Below are 13,110 nucleotides of genomic sequence, written 5' to 3'. Positions count from 1 at the left end.
CAATATAAAAAATACTATAAGTTTGCTTTAATGTCAACCAAAATACTTGTACAGGAAATGGATTGTAGCAATCGCATACAATAAGCTAGAGAACATATTAATAAAATACAAGAAGCATAACACCATTTCAAATCAAATTTTATTTGTCACATACACATGGTTAGCAGATGTTAATGCGAGTGTAGCGAAATGCTTGTGCTTCTCGTTCCGACAATGCAGTAATAACCAACGAGTAATCTAACCTAACAATTTCACAACTACTACCTTATACACACAAGTGTAAAGCAATGAAGAATATGTACATAAAAATATTTGAATGAGTGATGGTACAGAACGGCATAGGCATGATGCAGTAGATGGTATCGAGTACAGTATATACATATGAGATGAGTAATGTAGGTTATGTAAACATATAAAAGTGGCATTGTTTAAAGTGGCTAGTGATACATGTATTACATCAAGATGGCAAGATGCAGTAGATGGTATAGAGTACAGTATATACATATGAGATGAGTAATGTAGGGTATGTAAACATTATATTAAGTGGCATTGTTTAAAGTGGCTAGTGGTACATTTTTTCATCAATTTTTACATTGTTGAAGTGGCTGGAGTTGAGTCAGTATGTTGGCAGCAGCCACTCAATGTTAGTTAGTGGTGGCTGTTTAACAGTCTGATGGCCTTGAGATAGAAGCTGTTTTTCAGTCTCTCGGTTCCTGCTTTGATGCACCTGTACTGACCTCGCCTTCTGGATGATAACGGGGTGAACAGGCAGTGGCTCGGGTGGTTGTTATCCTTGAGGATCTTTATGGCCTTCCTGTGACATCGGGTGGTGTAGGTGTCCTGGAGGGCAGGTAGTTTGCCCCCGGTGATGCGTTGTGCAGACCTCACTACCCTCTGGAGAGCCTTACGGTTGTGGGCGGAGCAGTTGCCGTACCAGGCGGTGATACAGACCGACAGGATGCTCTCGATTGTGCTTCTGTAAAAGTTTGTGAGTGCTTTTGGTGACAAGCCAAATTTATTCAGCCTCCTGAGGTTGAAGAGGCGCTGCTGCGCCTTCTTCACCACGCTGTCTGTGTGGGTGGACCAATTCAGTTTGTCCGTGATGTGTACGCCGAGGAACTTAAAACTTACTACCCTCTCCACTACTGTCCGTTGATGTGGGTAGGGGGGTGCTCCCTCTGCTGTTTCCTGAAGTTCACGATCATCTCCTTTGTTTTGTTGACGTTGAGTGTGAGGTTATTTTCCTGACACCACACTCCGAGGGCCCTCACCTCCTCCCTGTAGGCCATCTCGTCGTTGATGGTAATCAAGCCTACCACTATAGTGTCGTCTGCAAACTTGATGATTGAGTTGGAGGCGTGCATGGCCACGCAGTCGTGGGTGAACAAGGAGTACAGGAGAGGGCTCAGAACGCACCCATGTGGGGCCCCTGTGTTGAGGATCAGCGGAGTGGAGTTGTTGTTACCTACCCTCACCACCTGGGGGCGGCCCGTCAGGAAGTCCAGTACCCAGTTGCACAGGGCGGGGTCGAGACCCAGCGTCTCGAGCTTGATGACGAGTTTGGAGGGTACTATGGTGTTAAATGGAGGGTACTATGGTGTTGTGGCTGCAAAATCATGAAAAACCATTCAAATGAATTGTCATTATTTGAGCACATATACAGTAAATAGAAATCACGTGTAATTAGCTAACATTACAAAACAAATCAATTACTGAATTAAAAGTACAGGAAAAAGCAATATGACTCTAAACATGTTGTACATAAACATACATCTTCAGGTAAGATTTGTATCTTTATAACAGAACTGAAGAGCTATAAACATTTGAATATAATTTCGTGTCTTCCATAGACCTGACATACTGGAGATGATATGGATCACAAGGCAGACTGCATCCCGAGGGGGGTAAAATTATTAAAATGACACACATTGTCATGTTCCCTTAATTTTGTACATTTAAATGAGGAATAAATAAAAATGCAGAGACATGTTGATTTACTTGTTTCTTGTGTCCCTTATAGTTCTTTCCTGTTTGTGTCTGCAAAGACATGAATAGTGTGTTCAATTACAATACCGTTCAAAAGTTTGAGGTCACTTAGAAATGTCCTTGTTTTTGAAAGAAAAACACATTTTTTGTCCATTAAAATAACATAAAATTGATCAGAAATACAGTGTAGACATTGTTAATGTTGTAAATGACTACTGTAGCTGGAAACGGAGGGTCTGGATTTTTTAAATGGGATATCTACATAGGCGTACAGATGCCCATTATCAGCAACCATCACTCCTGTGTTCCAATGGCACGTTGTGTTAGCTAATCCAAGTTTATCATTTTAAAAGGCTAATTGATCATTAGAAAACCCTTTTGCAATTATGTTAGCACAGCTGAAAACTGTTGTTCTGATAAAGAAGCAATAAAACTGGCCTTCTTTAGACTAGTTGAGTATCTGGAGCATCAGCATTTGTGGGTTCGATTACAGGCTCGAAATGGCCAGAAGCAAAGAACTTTCTTCTGAAACTCATCAGTCTTCTTGTTCTGAGAAATGAAGGCTATTAGAAACTAGAAACTGAATATCTCGTACAACGCTGTGTACTACTTCCTTCACAGAACAGCGCAAACTGTCTCTAACCAGAATAGAAAGAGCAATGGGAGGCCCCGGTGCACAACTGAGCAAGAGGACAGTTACATTAGAGTGTCTAGTTTGAGAAACAGACGCCTCACAATTCCTCAACTGGCAGCTTCCTTAAATAGAACCCGCAAAACACCAGTCTCAACGTCAACAGTGAGGAGGCAACTCCGGGATGCTTGCCTTCTAGGCAGAGTTCCTCTGTCGAGTGTCTGTGTTCTTTTGCCCATCTTCATCTTTTATTTTTATTGGCCAGTCTGAGATAGGGCTTTTTCTTTGCAACTCTGCCTAGAAGGCCAGCATCCCAGAGTCGCCTCTTCACTGTTGAGGTTGAGACTGTCTTCACTTTAACCATGCAGAACCTACAGACTCAGGACACAGGAGAGTATGTGTGTGTTGTGGACAACAGAGGAACCCCCTGCTACATGGCATCTCTGTCCCTGACTGTCACTGCAGGCAATATAGTACTTATTAGGGGTTCACGCCTATTGTTATTCTTAGATTATTTGTTTCCTTGACATGGTCAAATAGTTCAAGAATCAATTAACTTTTTTTCTAATTTGGCACACAGAAACTAGAGGCTATGAGTAACTTGGTCAAAAAAAATGGTACCGATTGGCCTATAGGTGTTGCTGTTATAGGCAGTCTCACTTAAACCCTCATACGTGCCGCCCCATTTGACCTAGAGACTTGAAACTTTGTATGTAGGTGCCTTTCCTCATGCTGAACAAATTTGGTCCATCAGGATAGATTTTGGAAATGTTGGAAAACCTTTGAAAAGTGTATTCTCATGAACCATATGTCCAAATAATGTTATATGTAGGCCCATGGTACATATCTTAACTTAGTTTCAGGTAAGGGAAGGTAAGGTAAGGGATTGGTCAAAAGATGGCTGAGTTATTGACAAATCAAAAATCTGATTTTACATGTCAATTTAAACCAGTGTAAATCCACTCCACAGTGGCTTATCAACTTGAACATTTTCATCGCTGTCACAGATGTCCCTAAGATATGAACCACACTGAATTTGGTATTGATATCTAAAAAAACAACGAAACTATTAAGTAATTCTTTGCATATGTAACGCATCTACAATCATCTTCTCCTCATGAACCATACATCAGATTCACTCCAGATTTCGGATTGTTGATGCATTCAAATATAGCCGCACTGTACCAATAGATGCACATTAGTACATATGCTAATGCTAAATATACTTTAAAATTCTTCTTCTCATCAACCATCAACCATCAACCAAGTCATATTGACTCCAGATTTGGTATATAGACTCAATGAATTAGCCTCTAATGAATTTGAGAATGATTAGCTGCTGCATTCAAAGACCGACACACTACACCACTAGATGGCACCATATCACACCAGGGCTATAAGAACTGAACCAATGGACATGGGCCATGAAATTTGATATGTAAATCTTAGTTCCTACATGATAGAGTGCTTGCTTTGTTGTCCAACAAATCTTGTCCTTTCTGTCATCCTGTGAACCCTGTTCATTGTTTCTTGCAGCTATATGTCTAGTTAATCTACAGATTTTAGTTACGCTTTCAGAATAAGATCTCATTAACATCTCTGTGTGATCCTCAAGAGTACGCTTGCTTTGTGTGTATCGTTTCTGTGTTTCCATACTCCAGGCTTCCCAGGTGTGTCAGTAAGGAGCAACATGGTGTCTGGTAAGAATGGGGACAGCATCACAGCTAAGTGTCTCTATAGCAAGATCCTGGAAGAGAGTGAGAAGATGTTGTGTAAGAACGGGACACCTGCTGCGAACCGAAGCTCCTACCTCACTGCATAGGGAGAACATGTGTCTCAGGACCGCGTCAACCTGCTTATCGATAAGAAGAATCGCACCTTCACTGTGACGATGAGACACCTGGAGATGAACGACATAGACTGGTACTGATGCATAGCAGGAGACCAGCATATCCCGGTGTACACCTCAGTCCTCAATGCATCCAACGCGTGTCAGCTGATGGTGAATCTGTGATGGTCTATCACATATCAGGCTTTGTCGTCCCCTTCAGATGACAAATAATGCCGTTGAAAAACCATTGTACTTTTTACATGTTTCATTTTCAAGAGAAATCTATTGAAGGAAGAGAATAATAGTCTTACTTGTTTGTGTTTCATTTACAAGTGTCCAGCATGTGGTGCTTGCTGTAGAAATCTAATGAAGTACTTTTCCTTTCCTTTTACAGCAATATCTCCTCCAAACATGAACTTGATCACTTTCCCTTTGGTCTTGACTGAGAGAAACGGATGATGATAACCCAAGGTGAAGGTGAAACCATTATTTTGTATTTATTAGTGTAGATATACTGTAACAATGAGGCTAATTTGGGGAAATGTTTTGATGTTTTCTAGCTGGGACTGGGAAAGATATCTGGATATTCTGCTGAAAGTTGCTGTTGGCCTGGTATTTTTGGCATGCATCTGGCTGTGGTCTTCTGTAATGAACACATCTCCGTGTCGCAGAGGAGAGTCAGTACGCATTATGGTAGCGCAATGTATCCTTGTACCTCTCATCATAGGGACAGATAGCAGAGAGAGACCGGCCCCTGTAGAGAGTGACCTGGCTGTCTGTTGTACTGTTCTTTGGACCTGTGAGGAAAACAACCACATGCAGTAAGCTCCAAATTATTGGGACAGTGACACCTTTTTTGTTGTGTTGGCTCTGTACTCCACCACTTTGGATTTGAAATGATACAATGACTGTGAGGTTAAAGATACATTGAATGTGAGGTTAAAGGGCAGACACATAAATACAGACACATAAATATCATACACCGAAGACATGCTAACCTCTCACCATTACAATAACGGGAGGTTAGCATTTCTGAGGGGAGTATGATATTTGTGCGTCTAACTTTCTGACTCATCATTATTCACAATTCATTCAGGATTATCAGTAATCATGGGAGCATCCACATTAATGTAGAAGCGTCCCTAACATGGAGGGACTATGTACAAAAAGTTAAGTGATTTCTAAACGGTTCACCCGATATGGATGAAAATACTCCAGGTCTTGGAGTACAGAGCCAAAAAAAACATGTCACTGTCCAAATACTTTTGGAACTCATGTTGGCAGAGATTATGAAAACTCATTAAGAACCAGAAGGGTGACAATCAAAATCTACATGGGTTTACTAACGTTACTCATGGGAGACATGATGATGAGATTCAGCTCTTCAATGGAAGTAATTGTAATAAAGACTTGGATTGCTGTGGACAAAGATGAGATAATAAGAAGGGCAGTGTTCATGCAGGACTAAGCAGATTACCTAGTGATGGCACGTGGACAACCTGTTGTCTGCTCTGATCTGCTGAGCTACAGATCTCCTGGCTGATATGTTCAGAGATCTCCTGCAGGCCTGAGAAGTTCTGGACGAAGAACACATTTTTGGGACAACCAGTTATTTTAATCAGACCCATCACTGATAAATTGGAACCCCCGATGGCATACAGAGACACTAAGATTCTTCAGCTCCTCTAAAGAGACACTTGCATTCTCATGGCGCTCGCTGCCCATGATTACCAACCCAACCTTAGTCATTTGTTCTCCTCTCACACCGTCCGTCCCTTCCCTGAAAAGCTCACTCATCATCTCCCAGTGTGGGTAAGTCTCTGTGGCAGAACCATTTGACTTTCAGATCCCAGATGTACTGTAGGATCTCCCTGTTGTTCAGGGAAGTGCTGACATTGAACGCAGCCACATCACTATGTCGACTGAATGGAACCAGGCCCACCCAAACCTGGTCCTGCCCCAGGTAGGAGCAGTGATCTGAGGAAGTCCTTGACACGCTCAAGCTCCTGAGAGCTGATGCTCTGGGATCTGTCATCCAGAACAATCATGATATTGATGGCAGCTCCCTGGGAACAGACTAACAGAACAAACATGAATTGCAAGTCTACCTAATTGTTTAAAATATAATTTATAGGTTTTTCAGGATTTAACAAGTGACATCAATAAGGGACCATAGCTTTCACCTGGATTCACCTGTTCAGTCTATGTCATGGAAAGAGCAGGTGTCCTTAATGTTTTGTACACTCAGTGTATATGTTTAGAATACGGTATGAATGGAAATTCAAATTGTCATCAACATTAATTTTAGGGGAAGGAACCTGGGTAAAAATCCTACTCATTCACAATCCAGGCTGGTGTACAGTACCAAGTGAAAGTCAACACACTCCTTGCACAGTCTTCACATTTTGTTGCCATATAAATAAAACAAAACTTTGAGTAAATTATATTTTTTTCCTACCAATGTACACAACCTACTCCGCTCTTTAAAAGTATATATTTTTATTTTTATTATTAATATATATATTTTACATTTAACGAAGATGTCTTGATTCCGCATGTCTTCACACCATCCCCAAGTCAAGAACAGACTCTGGGAAACGCACAGTACTACAAAGAGCCATGACTACATGTAACTTAAGAAGGCAGTAAAATCTGATTTAAAAAAAACAGATAAAACTACACTACTACACTACTTATGGAACAACGCGGACTGTGAAGAGACACACCAGGCACACACAGATATGCATATGCACACAGGCGTGTGTTAACAAATCATCCATTCTGTTTGCAACAAGGCCGTAAGTAATACTGCAAGACAACATGGTAAAGAAATGTCCTTTTACTACAGGCTTGGGTCAAATTCAATACTACACAACACGGAGTGAAACCCTATGTATTTTAAAGTATTTTGGTGGCAGCATCATGTTATGGGTATGCTTGTCAGTAGCAGGGACTGGGGAGTTTGTCAGGATCAAAATAAATATGGAAGGAGCAAAGCCCAGGTAAAGAAGTTATAGGAAATCCCACCTCAGTCTTTTGTAAACCCTGAGATAGTAGACAAATGTAAATGTCAAAGACACACCATCATGGCTTTCTAAGAGCTGTTTCGTATTCATGAGTAATTCAGAGACAAGGTTTGAATATTGCTGTCTGTCAATAATTCCCAACCAAACGCACTGAGCTTGAGTAAGTTTGATAAAAACAATGGATAAATGTTGCCATAGTTAGTAGAATCTCATTCAAAATGATTCACAGCTGTAATGGCTGTCAAGTGCTTCCACCAAGTATTAACCCTGGGGTGTGAAGACATGCGCAAGCAATCAAGACATCATTGTTGCTTTACTTTGTATTAATTTAGTTTTAGTTACATTTTTTACTTTGAAAATTGAGTAGGTTGTGTAGATCGGTAGGAAAAACATCTAATTTATTCCCTTTTTGGATATAATTTTAAGGCAGCAAAATGTGAAGGCTGTGCAAGGCGTCTGTAGACTTTCACTGGTGACTGTAAGTACCTGTTGGGGTGTTGGACACCTTCTCTGCCAGGTCACAGAGCCTCTGGGCGACACTGCTCTCCTTGTCTTCAAATGCATCAAAAAAGAACACATTCTCTGGATTGCCAGTGATCTTGAACAGATCTTGCTTCGAAGTGCTTTCAATACCAATGGCCATGAGAGAAACATGGCCTTTCCATGTCAAAGGGATCCGTGGCTTGTCCATCTGTGATGACCATCCCAATCTGGGGAACACCCTCACTTGCCCTGCTGCCTTTACCCTTCTGAAACAGAGCCATCATAGACCGCAAGGCCTTTCCAGTATATGTGTTACCTCCCAGTTGTAGAACGGTGTATACTGTATACCCTTCAGGATTTCCCTTCTGGTCATATGGTCATTGAGCCTGAACACAATGTGTGGTGAGTTACTACACTTTATCAGGCCAATTCTGATATGGTCGGTGCCCGAAAAAAAAGCATGAACCACGGTATCCAGAAACTTCTTCATAATCATAAAGCCTTTTGGTGGTATGCTAAAAGAGTCCTCCATAAGTATAGCAACATCAGCCTTCACTCCCTGTGGGCAGACTGAAAAAAGGGTAGACTTGATGATAGTGTAACATTAGAAATTAACTAAATATAGTAAAACTATTGAAAATGATTATATATTGTACTACCTTCTCCCTGAGATTCTAACACTTTGATGTGGTAGACAATCAGCAGGAAGACAAATGTCCATTTGGCCCCCATTTTCACACTTTTGTTGAAAGACAATTTCAGACATTACAATAACTCCTATTTTATTACTTTATATAACATGATATCATTACTATGACTAAGTGTTGTTATATTACTTACCTGAGTCATCAAGAAGCACAAAATATAAAGATCTCCACTTTTTACCAGCAATTGTCACTCACTCAGAATTGAATGTTCACTCCTTTTTCGTGGGAGACACAAACCTTCTCTGCCAGCAAAGTACTAATGTCCGTCCTCAGATCACAGCTCTTATTGTGATATGGAAGTATAATTGCCATGGTAACACAACACGCATGCACACACACAAAGAAGGATTCACAAATTATGTGTGAGTGTGATTACACAGCATTATCATTATCATCACTTAACTACACTACATGACCAAAAGTATGATTCATTCATCGGACTGCCAGATGGTGAAACATGATTCATCACTCCAAAGAACGAGTTTCCACTGCTCCAGAGTCCAATGGCAGCGAGCTTTACACCACTCCAGCTGACGCTTGGCATTTTGCATGGTGAACGTAGGCTTGTGTGTGCGGCTGCTCGGCCATTGAAACCCATTTCATAAAGCTCCCGACGAACATTTATTGTGCTGACGTTACTTCCAGAGGCAGTTTGGAACTCGGTAGTGAGTGTAGCTACGCGCTTCAGCACTCGACGGTCCCGTTATGTGAGTTTGTGTGGCCTACCACTTCGCGGCTGAGCTGTTGTTGCTCCTAGACGTTCCACTTCACAATAACAGCACTTAGAGTTGACCGGGGCAGCTCAAGCAGGTTAGAAATTTGACAAACTGACTTGTTGGAAAGGTGGCATCCTATAACGGCGCCACGTTGAAAGTCACTGAGCTCTTCAGTAAGGCAATTCTACTGTCAATGTTTGTCTATGGAGATTGCATGGCTGTGTGCTCGATTTTATACACTGTCAGTGGCTGAAATAGCCAAATTCACTAATTTGAAGGGGTGTCCACATACTTTTGTATATATAGTGTATTTCCTGTGAAATTATCATAAATGAACAAAAAACCTGCTATGGTCCAACACTTGTGGTAAAAAGGACCCACTAGTTCAGTTGGTTACAATAGTAAGTTGGATGTAGAATATGCACGGGTGTAGCTAGACCATGCACTCTCAATTCACACTATTTTGAGAGCCTGACAGTATTGGATTTCCAGGTCTCCTGCTGTGAACAGAAACAAATGTCAATGGTGCTACTGCTCAATTTGTTTTCCATTTGCAAGTCCACTGCTGTCTCTGTCCAGGTCACTAAAACCTCCGTCGATTTCCCCCCAACATCTGCTCACCTTTTAAAAGTGCCCCAAAATCTTCTTGACTTTCTCATCCCTTCAAAAAGCCATTCACACTGGCAGACTCCAATTATTATTTCCAAATGAACAGAACATGTTTTGATGGGTATATGTGAAAAGCCCTGCTGTTTCTGGTTGTTTATGTTTTGGAAAATGCTGCTAATTCTGTTTATGACAATATTGTTGCAGAAAATAGCCATCTATACAGATTCCACGCTCTCTATCTAGCCTTGTGTATCTACACCTAGCACCTGGCTACCACTGGACCTCATGAGTAGGGCCCTGTGTTTAGGACACAAGGCTTTCAATCATTTTATTTGACGTTTTCCATACAGACAAAACCAAGAAGGTATTGGAGAGGCTGTAAACCAACTGGAAAGCCCAAAGTATTTGAAATTGCCCTTTTCACCTCTTTCCAGAAATCTTTAACAATAGGACAGTACCAGATGAGATGTCCATAAATACCTTTCTGCTGCTTACATTTGGGACATACCCCAAAACATGCAGGGTCATATTTACATCTGACAACAGGTGTAGTTTGTAACTTATGTATAATCTTAAACTGTAGCTGATGAGTTGTATAGGAACAACATATTTTCTTTGTATTGGCAAGAATAGCTTCCTATTCACAATTAGCGATGGTCACCCCAAAGTCTTGCTGCCATACATGTTTGCTGCTATCAGTGTTGATCTTGCCTATAGTAAAACGACTGTTGTATACATTGCATTCGGAAAGTATTCAGACCACTTGACTTTTTCCACATTTTGTTACATTACGGCCTTATTCTAAAATGGATTAAATATTTTTTTCACCTCATCAATCTACACACACTATCCCGCAATGACAAAGCAAAAACAGGTTTTTAGAAATGATTTAAAATGTATTAAAAATAAAAAACTGATATCAAATTTACATAAGTATTCAGACCCTTTACTCAGTACTTTGTTGAAGCACCTTTGGCAGCGATTACAGCCTCGAGTCTTCCTGAGTAGGACACTACAAGCTTGGCACAACTGTATTTGGGAAGTTTCTCCCATTCTTCTCTGCAGATCCTCTCAAGCTCCACTCAGGTTGGATGGGGAGTGTTGCTGCACAGCTATTTTCAGGTCACTCCAGAGATGTTCGATCGGGTTCAAGTCCGGGCTCTGGCTGTGCCACTCAAGGATTTTCAGAGACTTGTTCTGAAGCCACTCCTGCGTTCTCTTGGCTGTGTGCTTGGGGTTGTTGTCCTGTGGAAGGTGAACCTTCGCCCCAGTCTGAGGTCCTGAGCGCTCTGGAGCAGGTTTTCATCAAGGATCTCTCTCTGTACTTTGCTCTGTTCATCTTTGCCTCAATCCTGGCTAGTCTCCCAGTCCCTGCCGCAGAAAAACATCCCCACAGCATGATGCTGCCACCACCATGCAAGGTTTCCTCCAGACGTGACGATTGGCATTCAGGCCAAAGAGTTTAATCTTGATTTCATCAGATCAGAGAATCTTTTTTCTCATTGCCTTTTGGCACACTCCAAGCGGGCTGTCATGTGCCTTTTACTGAGGGGTGGCTTCCGTCTGGTCACTATACCATAAATGCCTGCTTGGTGGAGTGCTGCAGAGATGGTTGTCCTGGAAGGTTCTCCCATCTCCACAGAGGAACTCTGGAGCTCTGTCAGAGTGACCACGGCCCTTCTCCTCTGATTTCCCAGTTTGGCCGGGCGGCCAGCTCTAGGAAGAGTCTTGGTGGTTCCAAGCTTCTTCCATTTAAGAATGATGGAGGCCCCTGAGTTCTTGGGGACCTTCAGTGCGGCAGAAATGTTTTTGTACCCTTCCCCAGATCTGTGCCTCGACACGGAGCTCTATGGACAATTCCTTTGGCCTCATGGCTTGGTTTTTGCGCTGACATGCACTGTTAACTGTGGGACCTTACATAGACAGGTGTGTGCCTTTGAAAGTCATGTCCAATCATTTGAATTTACCACAGGTGGACTCCAAGTTGTATAAATATCTCAAGGATGATCAATGGAAACAGGATGCACCTGAGCTCATTTTCGAGTCTCATAGAAAAGGGTCTGAATACTTATGTAAATAAGGTATTTCTGTTTTGGAGTTGTAATACATTTGCAACAATTTCTAAAAACCTGTTTTCACTTTGTCATTATGGGGTATTGTGTGTAGATTTTCTAACCCTTATTTTTTTTTTTTTACCTTTATTGTTATTAGATTCTAACCTTTATTTAAAGATTTTGCATCAAACTGTCCCCTTTTATTTTTATGCCAGATGGTGTAACACTATCCTTAGACAATTGCTTTCATTTTTGGTGTAATTATAATTTCAGGAAAAGGCTTAAAATAAAGGCTAAAATCTAGGTCATGTGACATCATTGTCCAAAACACAGGGCCCTACTCATGAGACCAATAGCTCAGGACGCACAGCTCACTTCTAGGTGCAATGAGAATGGGGTAAATGCATTGCATATACACCACAGATCCTTTCCTTGAAGACAAGTGATCAGAGGGAAAAACAAAAAATATATTATGTAATGTAAGCAATGAGGTAAGAATTAGTTGCTCTGGCCACATTACAGGAATGTGTACTAGTACTGCACAGGTTCAACAGCACTGCATTCAGTGTCTTACCCATAGTGGGTTCTGTACTAATGTTAAAGAAAGGCTGAGGCAGTGATACTTTATGAATAAATATATTAACTAAATAATATAAAATCATCTCATAAAAGTTTTCCCATTTTTTTCATGACAAGTTAAATCATAACAAAACAACCACAGTTCAATGTTTTAATACTGTTTTAAATATTTGTTCCTTATTTTACAAAATCTGTTTTCTCCAAATCTCTCCAAGATGCTTATTTGAATAGAAGGAAATACATGGGTATCAATCTTACATACATTTCAATTCATTTCATTGTGACTGAGGGATTCAAAAAACTAGATCATGTTAAAATAATTGTTCAATCTTTCTTGGATAGCTTATGACTGTACATATTTGTATTCACAACTTAATAGGTTCCTCCAAGGGAGGAAATATGCCATTGTGACTCTTGTGAATGTCACAACGGCTTGGGTTTAAGTGGCAGATTTTTTTGTAATCAAGGTCAAAGAAAAATGTAATCAA

Source organism: Salvelinus namaycush, chromosome 10 (genome assembly GCF_016432855.1).
Source record: "Salvelinus namaycush isolate Seneca chromosome 10, SaNama_1.0, whole genome shotgun sequence".
Classification (NCBI taxonomy): Eukaryota; Metazoa; Chordata; class Actinopteri; order Salmoniformes; family Salmonidae; genus Salvelinus; species Salvelinus namaycush.
Note: the sequence above shows the minus strand (reverse complement) of the source record.